The sequence below is a fragment of the Rhipicephalus microplus genome, chromosome 10, assembly GCF_043290135.1.
Source record: "Rhipicephalus microplus isolate Deutch F79 chromosome 10, USDA_Rmic, whole genome shotgun sequence".
In the NCBI taxonomy this organism is placed as follows: Eukaryota; Metazoa; Arthropoda; class Arachnida; order Ixodida; family Ixodidae; genus Rhipicephalus; species Rhipicephalus microplus.
In genome coordinates, this window is record NC_134709.1 from 74,359,027 (window position 1) to 74,378,949 (window position 19,923).

Below are 19,923 nucleotides of genomic sequence, written 5' to 3' on the forward strand. Positions count from 1 at the left end.
GCAGACAAGAGGCACCCCTCATACTCTACTATAAATGACTTGTCGAGCTCCATTCTTTTTCAAAACAGGCCTTCAATGAGGCAGCCCTTCTCAGTTCGCCTGAAGGGTCTAGCCGAGGACACTGGAGTGTCACACGAACACAATTTAATGGCTCCTGTAGCATACCCGCCACCGTGGCAGTGGCAGACTATAGATTGCGATGTGTCTTTTTTAGAAGTTACTAAACATGCGCCTATTGCCCATATCCGAACACACTTTCTGGAACTTCAACACAAATACACACGTCCTGAGTTTTTTACAGATGCCTCTAAGTCCAACTCCTCTGTGTCCTACGCTGCTGTTGGCCCTTCCTTTTCGGATGCTGGCCCTCTACATCCAGACACAAGTATCTTCACGGCGGAAGCTTACGCGATACTTGTGGCAGCTAAACACATCAAACAATTACAAATACAAAAAGCAGTAATTTATACAGACTCCCTTAGTGTGGTAACGGCTCTGCACAGTCTTAAAAAACAAAAAAACCCTGTCCTCATCTCACTTTACTCTATTTTGTGCACACTTTACACACTCAACCAACATGTTGTAGTGTGCTGGGTGCCAGGGCATCGTGAAATTCAAGGCAACGTGATGGCGGATCAGCTTGCTGCATCCGTCCACGAGGGCACCGCCACTACACCCCTATTAATCCCGGCCCTTGATCTTAAGCCGTCTCTCAAACGAAACATCAGAGACTTCTGGCAGAGCAAGTGGAATACACACACACAAAACAAACTACACATTATTAAGCCACACCTTGGTCATTGGCTGCCAGTATCAAAATCGCGTTATACAGAGGTAATACTAACGAGACTCAGGATAGGACACACATACGCAACACACACACATCTTTTGTCTAGTGACGATCCACCATTGTGCGACAAATGTGGTGAAACATTAACAGTCCTTCACATACTAATCCAGTGTAAACATTTAGAAACTCTAAGAAAACAACATTTTCCATTACTCTACCGACAACATATACCTTCACACCCTGCAATGTTTGTCGGTAGGGAACCACTTTTTAGTCATAAATCATTGTTAGCGTTTTTAAAAGAAATTCACAGCTTTCATGTCATATACCCGGGCATACCGTAGCATGACCTCTCCAGAGAGGTTGTTGCTGCGGTGGCTACACAAGAAAGCACATGCCTCACGGCCCTTGGACGCAAGGGTTTGAACGAGTGAGGCACTTGTGCTAATGCCATACATATCCACCATCGTCTTTTATTATCACCAACTTTTGTCATCTATTCACACCACACACACCTTTCACGGCATGGTCATCATTTTATTACTTGTATGTTTTTACCCGCCTTACTGCGAGGAATTTTATGGCCCTTATACAGCCACTTATCACAATCATTGTCCATATTTTTAGTAAGACGAACTGGCGCTCTTTGGCCGTGAATCGGCCCTTGCGCCATAAAACATCAAACATCATCATCATTTCACTCAAGATGGCTCCTCTTGCGCTGACTGCACGTGCACCCGTACACGACACAGTGATAGCCAGATGGTCTGTTCTTCAAATACGCAGTTTTAAATGTGAAGCATTTCTTAGCGAACTTCGGCGACTTTGAGCGTATCTATCTATCTAGCCACCTACGACTTTAGCTCTCCTGGCCGTATCGATAAGGTCTCAATACCAAAACTGGTATGGCATAACATCACTGTATGAAGAACATATTTGACTAATAATGACATGAACATCAAGACATGTATATCAAGAAAGTCATGATTTACATTTCATGGTCCTGCAGCTCCTTCAGTAGTTATGTTCGCATCGCATGTTGGAAAACTGGTATGGTATAACATGATTGCATGGCAAACACAAGCGACAGACCCTAATATGAAAATAATGACATGCCTGTCTTGTAACAACACGAATACATGCCACGATCATGATAGGCTCGCTGCCGTTTCACTGGCGTCACATATGCCAAATTTGGTATTACGTGACGACAATGAATGACGAAGGTATATGACTGGTGCAAACACGATAATCGTGAGATGCTGTCATGTGAGAACATGACGACATGCCACAGTCAAGGCGCAAATTTCTTTCGACGTGACGCGGTGCGCGTGCTCACCGGCGTTCTTTTTGTCGCGTTACCCAGGCGTTGCCACGCCAGGCACCAGTCCTGCCATATAATCGCAGGCGCGCGCCACGCTCCGTTGCTTTGACGCATGCACGTATGAGCACGTACGGTATCCCTCCGTCACAAAAAGAAGGAACGCAGTGTTGTCTGGGTAACGCATCGGCGCAAATTTCGCGCCGGTTGCCGTCGGGCCGCACCGACGGACGCTGGTCGCGCCGGTCGCATCTGGCGTCACACCATAGAAGGCTCCCGTTTTGCTAACGTAGCGTAGCTGTGCGCAGCGTGGGCACGCGTCAACGCTACACTTGAGCATATTCGGCCCTCGTGATGCGCTCACGACCGTTTTGCTAGCTCCACATATAAGAAATATGGTGTTACCTGACGTCAATGAATGATAAAATATGACTGGTGCCAACACGATAATCCTTACATGCGTGCCATGTAAGAACATGAAAACATACCACACACTTAACGTGCTCGTGGTAATTTCGCTAGCTCCACACATGCTAAATTTCGTATCACGTGACGTGAATAAATGACGAAAGTAAACGACACATCCAAACATGCTAACCATGACACGGAAGTCATGTACGGCATCATTCGCTTTCGCCTCGTAACATTGTGATGATTTTAAAGGGACATATCAATCTTTCTTATCTGTGCTTCGCATATCATTGATTCCCACTTTAGGTGGGATCTGCCAATTTTTTCTGCCATGAGTTACTTTTTATTGAAGGCAGGCAACTATTACACATACTACACCCATGTGGACATGTACGGCACGCTCTGCCCAAGGCACGATGGCAACACTGAGAACATTTTCTTGACCCCTGCAGCTCAGGGATTCGAGACTGCTCCTGTGAAAAGGTGTACAGCACTCGCTTGGGTTGGTTGAATAAACTCTACACTGTTCAAGTGCCTTGGTAGGTGATTGTGAAATACTGTACTCCCCTTTTCTCGAAGCATTTCTAGGAAGATATTACTCCGTGTTCGCGGGACATTGCTAGACCGTTACGATGATGACGTCATAAGGATGTCATCGCGGCGTCGCTAGGACGTCACAAATGTTGACAGCGTTTCACGAGACGATCACGTATGCTGATGATGTCAGGAAGTGAAGTCATCATTCGGATAAGGTCACAATTCGCTTTGGAAAAAGAAGTCAGTGGGACGCCATCAAGATATCATCGCTTCGAGAACGAAGGGTGTAACGCACAGGCAGTGGAGAAATATTTCGAGGGCGTAAAGAATGCAGTGCCCCAGATTGCAGAGGCTGTTCAAAAACCCGTTTTCTGCAAGAAGTTTTGGTGGGGCGGAGAAACGATTATTACAATCAACTGAGAAAGCGAACATGCTTGTCGACTTTGATTTATCGTAGGAGAACGCACGAAGCACAACGGGATATATTTCGCAACACCTGTCCTTCATTTTACGTAAATTGACACACTGCTTTCTTCAGGTTTCTTATCGCAAAATTGCTAGCTGGCGTACTTGGAACGAATTCATCTTTTAGCCAAATGCGTGAACAAACAAGGACGTTTATGTTCATGCAAGTGACTAAAAGATGAATTTTTTATCGCCTCAGTGAACATTTAAGGGCTGCGTCGCGTAAAACACGCCAACTAACTTTTACCAACCGCGCCAATCGCCCGCCACAGCGATAAGGCTGGAATATTCGATGGTATACGCATATATGTGGACACACATAACCGCTTGTCAGGTTTATCGATGGCAGACGCTCCGTTTGCCATTATCATGTCCTAGTGGGTATTGCTGTATACTGTGACTCTCAGCTTCTCGCCCAAAAGTTGGCCCAATAAAGTTTCTTTCTTCGACACGCTGACTGCGATTATATAACAAGGGACGACAGATTACAGCTAATACTTAGCAGAGAACAGTGCACTCCAAATGAGTTTATTTGTATTCTTTTATCATTGCATTCACTAAATAAAAGCTGAATCGCTAATTACTATCATGAGAGTGAAATGGAATGAACCCATGCCACCAACCAAGATCTAAAGACAATCCTAATTAGAAAAAGGTGTTTTTGCTGGCATGCTACTCTGTATAGGGTTAGCATGCCTGCGGCATATAAAACCACTGGTAAGCTACATCTGACGTTTTCTGAAATTTCTGACTTTTTCAGGAGAAGTCATTATCAAGTGACCGATTTCAACATAGCTTTTAGTACGATCGAATGAATGTGACGCAAACAACTTATGCTCCGGTGATCTAAGTGTTCTAGTTAGTCTGCTCTGCGACAAACTTGCGTGTGCTTGTTTTGCCAGTTTGCCAGAAAAATGAGGTTTTGGCAATTTTTCATGTATTGAATTCTGAAGTGCTTCTATTGTTTTGAGCGAAAAGACTTCTGCTAGCGGTTTAAGCCAGTCCTTCTTTGCTTTTTGGGGGGCATACAAGCTATAACCCTCTTTGCTATACAAAAGAGTGCAGTTGGGCACATTTCCCCTGAAATCATTCATTTTACTCTTCACAACACAAGTTTTCTTCTCAATTCACTCGGAATTTGCGACTTCCCAATTTCCTCAATAGTTCACCTATGCGTGAACATTATCAGCCATACTGTCTATTAACGGGAGCCCTGTACTACTGCGCGTCATGTGAATCTACTCATCAGGCTTGCCATTCTTAGGCATACCGCATTTTATCCACTGGAGATGTTCGCCTGGCTTTTCACCTGACATGCTGCTCCAGGCGCCGCGTCATAACTATAGTATATACAGCTATAAACACCCAATACATACAGAAACACTATTTACAGATTTTCTATAGGTCTTGTGGTCCACAAGAAAGTGAGCAGCGCGTTCGTGGCGCCTATTACACTGTAGCTGCTTTGCCATCCACCCGCAATATGTCTCTACTAAAAAAAAAAAAGTCGCTAAAGGAAGGCATGTTAAGCAGACAAGCGTCCGGTTCGCTAACCTGTACGGGGGGAAAGAATGTAGCGTGAAAAGAGGCAGGAGAAAAGAATAGTGAACGGAATCACGAGCGCGCATAAAAGAGCACGCAATTCAAGACTGGGTGAGGCGCTTTCCCGTTTTGTGCCTTTTGTGGTGGCATCGGTGACATCGAACATTTTACTTCGCTGTGCTCGCGGTTTTAGAGGTAAAGCGCAGCAGTGGTACACAGGGTTGAAAAATGATTGTCCCAGGCATGGGAGAGTTCACGATGTCCTTTTTTTTTCACGAAGGGCCCACGGCAACGAGCAGGATTGTGCAGCTGATCGCCATGGTATTCCTGCAATACACTGGGGTGAGCAACAATAGGTGGCACATGCTAATAATTGACGAGATGCTCAGGTTCAACAATATACTTTTTTAAGCAACCCAACAACGCACCGCGGGTGCGCGGAGCAGTATGAGGTAAGTTGGTACGTTGAGAGAACCGGCCCTTTCTCCACGTGCTGCTCATTGCCGCCGCGCGAGCAAAAAATAAATATTTATTTATTAAAAAAAACACCGCACCTTGTTTTAGTCGAGTCACCTTCGCTATCGCTACAACACAAAACACTTAACCTAATTAATCCATGTTAGTCTTTTTGTACCTATTTGTTACATGCATGACGCACCCTAATTTTCTCTTATGTTTACTTTAACACATGCGATAATCTTTTAGTCATGAGTGAGCATTTCTGGTGTGCAGATTTCTTGCCTGGTCGTTCTTCTTCTCCCTTTTTTTTTTTTTTGCTCTGTAGGCTCTATTTCAATCTGCAGTTGCAGTTTCGTGGTAAGTTGGTAGATGCATATTCTGTGAACGTCAAGCAGTGGTCTATTCAATGTACTTTATTTTAAGAAAATCTGCTTACTTCTAAAGAACTTTTTAAATAAACCAGAACCGCACAACTTACTCGTAAACAGCATCAAAGACATCAATTGATTCATAATTCATCCGTGAATTTGTAGACACGTAGTTCTTGCACTTCTTAGACAGCGAAGTTCTACTGTATTTTTTTAGTTATGCCGATGCCGGAAGGATGATAATATTATAACTGATGGTCTAACTGACGCTTCTCAGCCGCTCAGCTGGTTGAACATGGGAACAAGTGCAAATCGTTGACATGCCATTGCACCCAAACACTGCAGTTTGTGAGTGAATCACGCCGTAAAATATCACGCCTTGCCGAGTTCGCTTGATTTGAGAAGCGCTACCACGGTGGAAGCTGGAATTCGAAACGTGAGGCCCACGAGCTCGTCACGGCAGCCGCTCTGGCATACCAACTTCCCATAAGTGCTTGCGCGCCCGTTCGCGGTGCTAGTGGGCTTGAAAATTGTCTATTTCCACACTAGAGATAACATATAAATACAAATATCTGGGCGTATGAATAAACAATGGGACCGAGTACCTAAGAGATCACGAAATATACGTGACGACTAAAGGTAACAGGATTGCAGCAGTGATGAAAAACAGGGCACTGTGGAGTTACAACAGGTATGATGTCAGAGGAATATGGAAAGGCATCATCGTTCCTGGGCTGACGTTCGGCAATGCGGTCTTGTGCATCAGATCAGAAGTTCAAGCAAGATTAGAAATTAAGCAACGTGGAATAGGTAGGCTTGCTTTAGGAGCTCACGGGAATACACCAAATCAGGGAGTACAAGGTGATATGGGATGGACATCATCTGAGGCCTAAGAAGCTAGCAGCAATATGAAATTTGAGAAGCGATTAAGAAAATTGGGGGAGGGGCCCTGGGTTAGGAAGGTACTGAGCTACTTGTACATGAAGAATGTCGATACAAAATGGAGGAAGCGCACCAGAAAATCGACTGGTAGATACTTAGAAAACAGCAGGAAACCAAACCAAAAAAAAATTATCGATTAAGCAGAAGGAGAAGGAAACTTAGACCAATATGTGGAGAATGGGCATAATTAAGAAGTCTTCACTAGAGATCTGTCGAACTTTTAAGCAGGAAATTGGCAAAGAAAGGGTGTGGAGAGGAGGAGGAAACTGCCGAACACTTGATAATGTTGTGTAAAGGGCTTCACCCAATAGTTAAGGAGGATGGCGCAGAGTTTTTCAAGGCACTGGGATTTATGGACAGGGAGGGCAAAATGGACTTTAAGCGGGTAGAATTAACTAGAAGGAGGTTATCTGATTGGGGGCTAAAGTCAAGGCACGAGTGAAAATTAAACCCTTCACTACAAAGTAAGAGTCCTCAACCTCACGATTTAAAACGAAAAAAAAATCTACTTTTTGGTTCAACAAGTATTACGGCTTGGCGGCGTTAGCCACCACCCGATCTAAAGGGTACAGCCATATCCATCCGTCCGTCCATCCATCCGTCCGTCCATCCGTCCGTCCGTCCGTCCGTCCGTCCGTCCGTCCGTCCATCCATCCATCCATCCATCCATCCATCCATCCATCCATCCAATCCCGCCTGTTGCAACACCACAACCGCAACCACCACATACAGGTTAACGAGATCTGTAGGTTTTCGGTATTCAATAGCGTTTCCGTTACTCTATTATCCTTCTGCACACATGGCTGTGGTCACAGAATCTAGTTTCAAGAAACGGGTCTCGAGTCCATTTTCTTCAAATGCACCCGGATTGGGCGTTAGTGGTTGGTATTTCGAGTGGCGCTATATGCATAGTCTTTAATTATCTCTCCGCTTCCGCGTGCAGAAACTCAATTTAGATTTCTCCCCGCCATGATTCCGATGCAAAACAATCAGACCTAAGTGAATCCAACAGCCATTGAAAGGCTGTATAATGGTGTCACATCAGAGCGACCAATTCGCGATCACTATGGAGTGACATGACACGATGAGAAGATTTCGGTTATGTCAAAAAATGGTGCTTGCAAACGCTGTTCCTTAATTTCAACGAGAAGCGAACGCTGTGCTTGGTACTGTTAAAGTGGCTTGGTGTTAAAGTACTAGTAATAAAAGTAAAAGCACTCAAAAGCCCTACGCAGCACTTCAACTACGAAAAAGCAGTTGCATGAAGGGCGCTGGTGATCACTTATGAAGCAGAACGACCAAAGTAACTATATTATAGGCGACTTACGTTCGCTACTGGTCGCCAGGACAGACTAGTCAAAAACCAGTTGGATGCATTGAGGAAAGACGCTCTCACGGCAGTTTGTCTGCGTGGTAGCAATCCGTCCAGAAAAGATGCAACTGTCCCAACTCAGTGGGTAGTAGCAAGAATTACAGTGGTGGCCGCAAAAGAGAAAACGGAAGCAATTGCGGTGCGCTCTGCCATAGACCTATTAACGTGGTGGCCGCTGCGTGTGACGTTGACGAGTCTATTTTGCTCGCGCAAACGCCAACGATGATTTTCCCAAAGGGGCCACGCTCCTTTTTAAAGCCGGAGTTTTTATTCAGCTGACTTCTGACCACATGCATCAAAGGTGAAAACTGGAACAAAGAGATATAAAAGCAGGACTTCCTTTTTGCCACGGAATGCATAAAGCGGATCATCCTGCGAGCTGCCACTACTCTTAGGGTGGGTCAGGTGGACAAGATGCGTGCACTACGAGAAGGCGTTCAGGGCGTGATGTAATGTTGGTTCATCTAACTTTTTTTTTCTACCTAGGGTATTTGTGTTTACGAAAAAAATAGAACAGATATAAAAAGGTGCTGAAGTTGTAGGGTACCAACTTTTAATGTAAAGATCGCATTTTTTTACTTTGTTATTGACTAAGCTGATGTGTTGTGGATGTGCTTTTACTGAATGCAATTTTTCCATGAAACAAGGAAGAAGCATCGAGATGAATGGTTAACTAGCACTTGTTGCAGGTTAAAATAAAATTGATATGTTGTCGTACATTTGAGCGTAGGCAATGATATTTCGTTAGGCATGGCACATACAAATTTAATAATTAGGTTTATTACAATAAATACAGAATTAATTATTCAGAAACCATTTCATCCGTCTCGAGGCTCTACACTAAAACACACAGATCCGCTTGTTTTAATCAGGAGCTGGGTTTTTGACGCTTCAAGTTTCGTCGCTACTGTTAGCTACCTCAAACTTCTGACAATCGAATCAGGTGTAAAAAGTTTGCAGCCACATTTCCCTGATTCCATTAGACGTCCCTCTTCTTTTAAATATTTGGCAAACTAACAAGCTTGAAAACAACACCAAAACTAAAGTCTCACGTATTATTTATGCTCAGGCCTAGTAGATTAGACGTAGCTGTCTGTCTCGACTTACCTTCACATTATAGGCCTTCACTTTGGTGAAACGCTCGAAGACATGCACAAACGTGCGTGGGGCAAGCGAGCGTGTTGTAACTTTTCCAAATCGCCACTGAGAATTCACCCGTGCACGCACAACATTAAGGAATAACGTTTCTTAAACATTCCCGGTTGCTTTCCAGGTGACATCGAACCTCAGTTGTCGTGGATTTAAGCAGAAAAACAAGAGATACATATTTCTGGACGTCATCGTCAGGTACGTGTGCTCCAGTTTAGGTATTTTGAAAGTTGATCATGTCGGCGGCGGTCTGATATAACGCATCGCACTCGGCATGCTCAGTTTTGGCATCACCCGGATCGGAGCCTACAAAATTCCGATGATCATTAACAGTGATTACCTTCAGTTCTTGAGTAATTTAACAATTCACCATGTTATAAACTGCTTCATTCTCACAACCCTCCCATTCAACGAAGCTCAATTGAATATTAAAGGACTTAAGCAATAACGTTTGCTTCATTGCTCATTTTGATATTACTTTAGACGCTGCAGTGTTTTTCGGCCCGGTTGTAGATGTTCTTCACAAATATCACAGCGACCTATATATTCTAAAATGATTTTCATAAAAAATTTGCATCGTCTTTGAAAAAAAAACACCCTGCATAAGAGAGCGGCTTACGTAAACTGCCATCAAGTATTAACAACAAAATCCCTCCTCTGACGCAGTAGTTGGTGTGGTGATTCAAACGAAAGCCTCACACCCCCCGTTGGGCTTCTCCTCCCCGAAGAATTATTGCGCGATTCGGCAGAGCCGTATCTAGAGCACCCGTCTTACTATATCCGGCCCTCAGCATGGTGCTGGGAACATAAGACGTCAAGACCAGTGTAGAGGATAGTAAACATCAGTTTTCATCGTGCTCTCGAAAATAAAGCGAAACTTTACTACCACCCAGATTTACTGCGTCAGTGTCAGCAGTTCTCTACACCCTCGCGTTCAAGTGCTTCAGCGACAATTCAAGCAGAGGAAGGCTGGCGCCATAGGGCTATGCTTGCTGGAGTTCGTCCATTCGCTCGAGAGCAGGAATCCGCGAGTTGTTGGCGCCGGTACTACCTGGCTTAAGACACAGCTGCAAACGATGAAGCCTAGAGAAACGTTTTCATTATATTGTCACCTTTGGGTTGCCAATATTTCTGCACACACGCGTTCGCAGAAGCTAATTGAGAAAAAGCACCATATATGCTGTACACGTGTGAACCACCCCTCCCATATTTCGTCTATGAGCTGCCGCCGTACTCACTTTGCGTGTGAGTTTGGTGGGCACGTAATCTGGCGAAGGGTCAGCACGCCAGGAGCGGCCCCAGTTCTTTTTCGTACCAGTAGACACCTCCTGCCCAGAAAACGTTCTTACATTTGGTAACTCTAATGAGCCAGAAAACGGCTACAAAAAAGAGGGGGGCGAAAAAAAAGAAACTAGGTAAATTTCAGGACTAGAAAATTATTCGTACCGCGAGATGCGGACGCTTCTGCTCATATTCCGGAAGCCCATGTGTTAATCACCCGACTATCTAGACCCACTAGTGGAGCGTAGCACAGCCTTAGCAAAATGTTTTTTTGAACTTGCTGCTTAATGGCTTCTGAAGGCCAAAAAAATGCTGAAAAAGCAACTCATCTACAGAAAAAGAGCACGGGACTATTGCGAATTCGAGAGACTTGCGTGTTCATGCACGAGACGCGAGCATGCGGCACGAGACGTCAGGGTGCGCAGTGGGGGTGTAGACGACACCGCCGCTTGTCATCATCATAATCATCATCGTCATCATCATCATCATCATCATCATTTTATTCGGCATGAACGTCATCTTCATGGCATATTGAGGGTACCTTCCATGTACTGCGTCGTGATGGCAGACGGGTAATGTGTGGTCTCGAACGCGCTTGTCTTTCACCGTCATCAGCAACATCGTGAGCGGCTGCTACGGCGAACACCCCCCCCCCCCCCCCAGCCAACGAAAAAGCCTCGATCTTAAAGAGCTTTGTTCCTGAAATAGAGAGAAAGCGCATCAGCCGTCTTATATTGGGACCTACGCTTCCGCTTGAACATACGCTTCCGCTTGGTCACCGTGTGTGGGTCAACTGTCAGCAAGTATACCATGCTACTGACCTCCCTGCAAGTAGAGCTGCCGCAGTACTCACTTTGCGTGTGAGTTTGGGGAGCACGTAATCTGGCGATAGGTCAGCATGCCAGGAGCGGCCCCAGTTTCTAGAGAGATCAGCAAATGGACCACCCAGTAAGTAGAGAGCGGCCCCACACAACGAGCGGGTGGGGTGAAGTGGGAAGTTATGAGGCGAGAAGCATAAAATAACTCTTCATCACTTTCCCTTTTCTCTCTGTTGCCACTGCCAGAACTACGCATTACTATTGCTTGTAGTGGCCACTGTCCCCACTTTCCTCTGTGCTCTTTCCTATATTTTTTTCTTTTTCTGATATAGTAGCGCTAGTCTGTTTTACATATTTTGGACACAAAATGTTCTTTCTCTTTTTGATGTTGCCGGAGTATGCATTCTACTCCAGACACACGAGATTCACTACTACACACTCAGAGAATCCTGGATGTTTGATAGCACTCAGGACTCTGTTTACACGCAGGTGTAATACGCAAGCAGTTATGTCTCTTTCTGTGTTCTTCATTGGTTTTGGTAATATAAGTCTTCCTAACACAAGCACTCACCTTATCCGGATAACAGGTACTCTGCTATCCTACTTAAATGTGTTCTGTGTGGTAGCGACACTAATGTTTATATGCAGCGCTACTGAAGAACAAGACACTGAACAGATCAACGTTCTACTCTCGTCCACAGTAAGCTGCCTACAGTGAGGAACTAGATTAGAGTGGTTGGTGTGTGGGAAAATATCACCGCAGGGTCTGAGAAAACAGCTCTGCTGTAAGACGTTCGGCGGATCACACGTACCTTGGTAATCGTTGTAATGCGAAGCATACGGTGGAAAGGTTACTGTGTTGTAAATTTTTATTGAGTGGTATGCTGCAAAGTGGTGCTGAATATATGTACAAATGTACATATATTCAATAATTAAATAATAAACATTCGCGCTTCATGAAAAGCGGGCAGGAGAGCGCACAGTTTTGAGTGTAAATAGATTAACGCTTGAATTAGTCATGCATTTAACGCAGGAAAGTAATCGTTCGTAAGGCTTGCATGACCTAACTTAAACATCACTTAACGGCTTCTGTGTGCACGTGCATGGTATACATCACGGGCTCTGTCTCGCATGCATGCGCGATTTTCTAAATGTATGTAAGTATATCGGGTACTGCAAGCGATTAATCACAGCATCGTTAATCGTGCCACTAGTGGAGCATAGTGCCATCTCAGAGAATTGATTCCGTATTTCGCGGAAATTCGCAGGTAGAATTGTCTGAATTCATATGTGCGGAGTGAAAAAGTCAGACTGTTTATAATTTAGAATTATACTTAAACACTTAAAGGTTATTGTAGATAAAACGCAGAACACAGCAAATAAAACCAGTTCGAAAATGGTTTGTGGAGTGCAATCGCAAAAAAGCTGGAACTTCGCGATTGAGTCAAGAAGTCTCGCCTTCATAACGTTTCCTGTTTGTACTCAGGGATCATTGTCGCGGACGTAGCTAGAGATGCGACAAAGGCCAGTAATGGCACCATACTGAACCGAGGGATCGCGGAAGTTTGTAGTTCGACGCTGTTTCACGGTATGGCTGGAATGCTCGGTTAGCTCCGTTCTGTGGGAAATAAATTCGTGTAATGGTGCACGCTGATAACCGCTTCCTGAGCTTTGTTCCCGCAGTGCAACGGTGGTTTCAGAATGCCAACGCCCTCACCCGTTATTACCGAAGTAGTGTATACCACTGCGGGTGATACGCTTTTTAGGCACGTAGTGCAGATTGGGGGGCGAAGGGCTTGCGTTAGCGCTGCCGCAGATTTGCATGCAAACTTGCGTAAGCGCCGAATCGCGTCACGTACACCGGAACAGAAGCAGGAGGGAATAGCTTTACGTTATCTCGCTTCTTGACCAAAGCCTTCTCCATTGATTCGAGCTAACGGTGGCTGACGTATACAAACTCATCTCTCGCATAGTTTTGGTTTTCAAATGTCAGCAGTGCGTTTTTGATGGTACAATTCCTTTACCAGCGTTTGATGTTTTATTTTTTTGCCATAACTTGGCATACATTCTCCGCATACGCTTCAGCTATTTTATTTTCACTTTCTAATGTTGCTTGCAATACCCGAGGACATGGCACGAGTGCGTTCGTGCCTGGCCACAACTGACATTTCAAGCAGCATTTCATCACAATATTTTACCGCAACATTTCACGGCAACAATTCCGTTTCACCACAACATTTTGTTGCGGAGACTGCCTACTTTGCGTCAGGCAGCTCCTGCAGGTCAAGAAATATATGGAATATTTAGCGATAAGGGCCTTTCGTGACCTCCACCCACTGCGTAACCAGCGGGATTTGTGAAAATGATGCGGAATCGACGCTTCCGTTAGCCGTTGAGCAGGGCGGCTAATGATAGATGGCGGCGGGGGCTCCCAACTTCGTTCGGGAGAATGTCATTCCATCACTTCTCTTTAACGGTCCGTGCAGGCGCCTACGGGAAGAGTGGAGGCGGAAGGGCTGCAAACAAGAGAGAACAAAAGGCTAGGAGGGACATGTCAATCTCACCGCTTGGAATCTCCCAGTAGCTATTTTGTTTCTTGCTTTCACACCACCGAAGCAACACGCTTCCTCACTTTTCTCCCCTTGAGTGCTGTTTGCTGCTTTCCGGATCGGTTTCCAATAGACGGCCGGTTTCTAAAAGCGCCGTAATGGACGCTCGTCTGTATGAGTAGCAGACGCACATCCCCCTTTGCTTAGTACTATCATTTTTTTATTTTTTGGTGTTTGTGAGGCGAGAGTTAGGGATGTTATTTTGGTATTGGTGTGACAGTGTTGTTCTTTCTTTTTCGTGCAACCCAAACATTGAAGTCACCTCCACTGAGGACCAGCGTACATTCCTCATCGCATCATCGCGACATCATCGCAACATCCTAGTATCGTATAGCCTTTGTATATCCCCTGTCCCCACACATTCACTTAAATAAAAAAACTACAGACAACTTAGTTTTAGCAATTAAGAAAATAAATGTGCAGTCGCGAAGCTCCAGGAACTAAGCTATACTGTTCTGTTTTTTTTTTTTTGTGCCGAAGGAATACGCCGCTTTGCCTTCTGAATAATGGAACATAAGAGACCAGATAATCTTCTTTTTACAGCTTTCGTCTTCCTTGCTTGAATTATTAGGATCAAATCAGTTCAATAGCGCAAGCAAGAAAAAATAACGCCATGCTTTTTTATTTCTCCAAGAAAGAGATGGAAAGGAAGGGAAGTTGGCCACATTTTACATCAGCTGGCTTATCTATGTTGGAAAATTGAAGTACCTCAATAATATGAAGAAATTCTAGAAACAAATAGTACATAGAAAATGGCTGGCCCGACACATAACTCACATTTTGAGCCCTCTAACATAGGTGCTAGTGTGCTTAGGTCTATACTTTTGGACACCTTTTTTTTTCTTTTTTTAACTGTGAAAGCGAATATCACAGGTTACGTAGCAAGTCACAGGTAGTTCACATTTGCTCGGCCATGTGCCTCAACAATGTGACCAACTCACAAGAAAAGCGTGTGGACTTCAAGTAACCTCTTTAGAACAGTTGCATTAGCTTGACAGCTAACCTGCCCTTATAATGAAAAAACTTGTGATATGTGTATTCAATATGACTCTGCCCCGCCATGGTTGTATAGTGGCTTATGTACTCGGCTGCTGACCCGCAGGTCACGGGATTGAATCTCGGCTGTGGTGGCTGCACTTTCGATGGAGGCGAAAATGCTGTGGGTCCGTGTGCTCAGATTTTGGTGCACGTTGAAGAACCCTAAGTGGTCGAAATTTCTGGAGTCCTCCACTACGGTGTCTCTCATAATCATATGGGGGTTTTGCGACGTTAAACCCCACATATCAGTCAATCAATTATTATGGCTCTTAACTTTAGCCCAAAGCATTCATTACGTAGTGCATTCATTCCTTACAATAAAGCTTATAACAGCAAACCCTTTAGCAAATTATGCCTTTTCAATCGACCCAGGAAATACGCATATCATAAACATGTATCTGCCACAGACATGGTATCGCTTTCACTGATCCCTGTGGTTCACTGAACATGGTGAAGGAAACAGTTAGCCTAAAAAATAATTGTTATCATGAAGTGGTACGTGTAAAAAAATGGGGCTAAACCATCTACTCATAAATGGTCCACTGATAGAAGATGGTGCTCAGCAAAAAAAAAAAAAATGGCTACGAAACGATGGCGGCAACATGAAGAACCCCAAGTACCTGCAACTATGGAGTAAGAGTATAAAAAAAGGCAAATAGGTACGGCTTCAAGGGCAGCTCGAAGCAACAGAGGGCTTACGCAAACGACGATGACACTATAGAGCTATGAACCCTTGGTTTCAGTGGTAGCTGCTTTCTCTGGAGTTTGGACACCCGTGTCATGTTTTTGACTGCTTCCCGTCTAACTCGAACCTCTCAGCACGGAGAATCAACGTGGAAGCAGCATACTGTTGCCCAGCTAAAGCCTAGCAACAACCTAGAACCCCAGTCACCTAGCTAAGGCGAAGCAATCTATAAGTGACCAGACTAGTTTTCAGAATCGTCCGGTGTTTGAAGCCTTGAATAACTTTGTGGAAGCTTCGCAGTTTTTCTAATATTCAGAAAATCAAAAGTACTGGCGTGGAAAACAGACACAACTAAAGAAAGAATAGCTAAAGAGAGAAGAAGCAAAGAATGAATAATACGACATTGCTCCAAGTGTGTTCCTAAGAACTGTGTTGCGCGTTTTAAGATTAAGAGTTAGCTCATTCAAAACTATCAGTGCCGAGGAGGGCTTCAGTCACTTTTCCAGAGCATTTACCTCTGATTAAGGACAATTGTGAGCTCCGTTTACCGTATCTATGGAGTTCTTCCTTGCACGTGCTGAAAGGGAAAAGATGACGGAAAGATGGGCGATCGATTTTTCGGTAGTATACTGTCGTCGCATTCTGGGCTGTTGGGCACTTCAGCGGTGTCAGTAAGGGGACTGACTGCTGCTTTTTTGTCATTGTTATTGCTTCTAAGCCTTTGTTGTCGTCCTGGTATCTATATACAGAATTTTCACTGGAGTGTAAACAATGTACCACGAGGAGTCGTGAGGTGAAGCCACTATTGCCTTAGTGGTCATGATGCGGGAATCGTACAAATTAATTTGAAAAATGGGGGCATATACATGCATTTATCATGCCATTTTTGGCAACCCTTTTAAGCTGCACTTGATCTCGTCAGGCCTACAACAAAATCGATGAAGCGGAATGTCCTACCGTACGATTATTGGCGTTTCTTTCTGTCATTCGCCCCGCCTCCCTCTCCGAAAAAATACTGGGTAGTTTAAAGAATTACTAACTCAGTAAATACGATATGCAAAGCGTATGTTTCATTGTCATGAACGTCACTCACAGCTCCGGAGTAAAAGGCCAAAAAATGAGCTATAGCTCGTGGGAATAATTCCTTTTTTTATCGATAGCGAATGAGAGGAAAGAAACAGCTGCAGCGTATTTGCTTACTGCTCAAGCCCGAGGCAAACAGCTTCCATTGCGGTCCTCACTGCACAGACCAGGAACAGAGATATGAGTTTGATTACATTTTTTTCTCTTAGTTATTTTCGTAGTTCTGATGACTTGTCCTCATTTCTCCATTTCAACGGAGTGGGTGTTTTTACCTGCACGGCAGTGTTTTTTTTTCCAATATAAAGATGAATGGAAGGTTCAAAGAGGCTCAAACGGGTATGCCGAATGTTGTGCACGATATATTACAAGCGCAAGTGCAGTAATAAATTGCGATTCAGTTGTAATTTTGTTTATTTAGTTTATCTCTCCTTAGTTGTATAGTTTGTTTCTTACAGTTCACATGCGTTCGAGCATTCATAAAATAAAGAATTACAAATAATTGTAATGCGTATACGTCCTAATGGCATGAAAACAAAGAAGACGGCGCACTGAACTTACCTTGTCACATACATTTTTTTTTCAATAGCCTAAATGTCACAGACTATGCTGACGTCAATGCAGCAGAACCTCTACTCACGTAAGAATACACGTGTGCTGAAATATAGCTTTTCTCCAAGAAACAAACATTAGCTATGTTCCAGCAACGAAGAGTCCAAAAATTTTTTTTAATTACGGGAACTTGCGTATCCAGGAAGATTGTAGATTTTAATTTTTACTTTAAGGGCTTCAACGTACAGACTGCGCTATTTTGGTTCGAGAAAGTTGAACAATATCTTGGAAAACATTATGTCAAGTATAGAGTGTTAGAATAGCACTAATGCTATAATGTTATTTTGTTAACACCTTTCCTGTTATGTGGTTATGTTAACACCTTTTCTCTGAAGTTGTAATATAGTTTAGAAACGCGCTGTTTTTAGTTCAGACATCACTACATGCGTCCCTGTCAACATTTTTCTTTGTGCTATGTATCTTTATCTACACTAACTCTGCGTATTTTTGAAGATTGCTACGTCTGATGTTTTGCGAGAAATAAGAATAATATTTAACTCGAATATTTGTGATTGTGCGATCTTGGCATAATACTGATAATCTATGCTCCTTTATCGTTCAAATTAAGATTACTTTGGCATTTTGTTTCAGGTAAAAAGCTGCCCCATTGTTTCTAAGCTACTTTGGCGTGTGTATTTGAACATGTAAAAATATGTGTACTCGGGCAAATTTATTCTAAACTGTGACTTGAAATAGCTAAAATTCTTGAATTGGAATATTTTAGCTTCTGCCTTAGGTATTAAAATCTTATCTTCCACTAGAATGTTTATTTAAACCGCATAAGTGATGTCTCCCGCGGAAGATTACGGCTCTGAGGTTGCGCTGTATTTAGCATGGGCGTGTCTCCTGCATTGGTAGAAAAATGAGCACCATGCCACGTATCGTTAGTTGGAATTTTCAATTCCGAATTCTGACACCAATATAATTTTGATGTTACTCTATTTGTGAGCACTGCTGTTCATACGGTAATTAATTCTTTCTTGTTTATATTTCTTTCATTTTCTACATTTTAAGATTGTATACACATATCTTTTTTGAATCTGCTAGCATTCACTGCTGAAAAGCCAGAACTTTGGGAGTCCGCGAATCGAACGAGCTAAACAATGCGGCGACACCGCCATCAAGCATGCCAAGCATTCGTGGTGTTCTGTACAATTTTTCACAATAGCCTAGGAAATCAATGGGAGCAACTTTAGTGCAACATTAGTTAACAGCGTTAATTAGGGCGCTCGAATAGGAATATAGAACTATGGCTCTTTTTGCGCATGTCACGTGGTTCATAAATATAAAGACCTCACTATCACCGTCTTGAGGCCTTCAAGAACATAATGATTGCCCTACCGCGGTGGTCTAGTGACTAAAGTACTCGGCTTATGACCCGCAGATCACGGGATCAATTCCCAGCTGTGGCGGCTGCATTTACGATAAAGGCAGAATCGTTGTAGGACCGTTTGCTCACATTTGGGTGCACGTTAAACAACCCCAGGTGGTCTAAATTTCCGGAGCCCTCCTCTACGGCGTCTCTCATAATCATATGCTGATTTTGTGACGTTGAACCCCACATATGAATGAAGAACATAATGATTGCTAGAAAGTTTTGTACATTCAGTAATGACTTCAAAAGCAACAAGCGTTTCATGCGAACAATAAGCCTTAGTTCAGTTAGCTGCTGCACGCAACTCGCTCTGATCTGCGTGCACTCGACGGATCATCAGTCGAAACGCACTTGCTTTGGGCTGTCTGGAGGGAAGTGCTGGTTAACCTCAAGCACCCTGTCTGATAAGACCACGTGGCCAGGAGATTTGGTCACAGAAGTGGTAATCAAACGACCGAAGTATATATTACCCCATGGTCCCAAATAAAAAAGGCAAAGGTTACAACGTGTACAAAGAGGCTCTATCGTAAAGGAGGGAATGTCACGCTCAGGCGGAACCCCCGTTCTCGCGGGAATTCGGCGAGACACCATGCCACCGCCGGCGAGATGAGCCCATGATGACGGTCGCGTCAACGAAGCAGCATGCACAAGACGACCACACCCTCGGGAATAATACGTTCCCCTCCGTCATACATCAGAGTGCGTGTGACAAACAAGCCGTTGGTCGACATGAGCCAGTCACGGGAAGAATATATAAGCCCTGTTGCTGGGTGGCCTATATCGGTTAGAATGTACAGATTGGGACACTTAGGGTAACCTGAGGGAGATATAAAAAACTGGAAGCACGTCGCTACCGATTCATTTCCCCAGAACACGAAAAAATATAGGCGACACAAGGAAAACGATATAGTATAAGCAACTTTATCATCAGGTTTTGCGTATATGTTGCGGTTTCATCTGCCCATAAACAGTATACAGGGGGCGTGGAAAGCTGTAAACGTTGTCATGGCATAAAAATTGCATCGCAAGGCTTTTAGATACATTGATAAACTAAATTGAATTTCATGAC

General features: G+C 43.9%; 1 long non-coding RNA gene across 1 annotated transcript in view; it reads left to right on the top strand.

Moving 5' to 3' along the window:
• Window positions 1-19,923, top strand: part of LOC142774449 (uncharacterized) — a 318,906-nt gene that overhangs the window by 119,091 nt on the left and 179,892 nt on the right. Inside the window, exon 2 of the long non-coding RNA XR_012886404.1 lies at window positions 9,481-9,554. This is a non-coding gene — a long non-coding RNA (uncharacterized LOC142774449). The remainder of the gene's footprint in view (window positions 1-9,480; window positions 9,555-19,923) is intronic.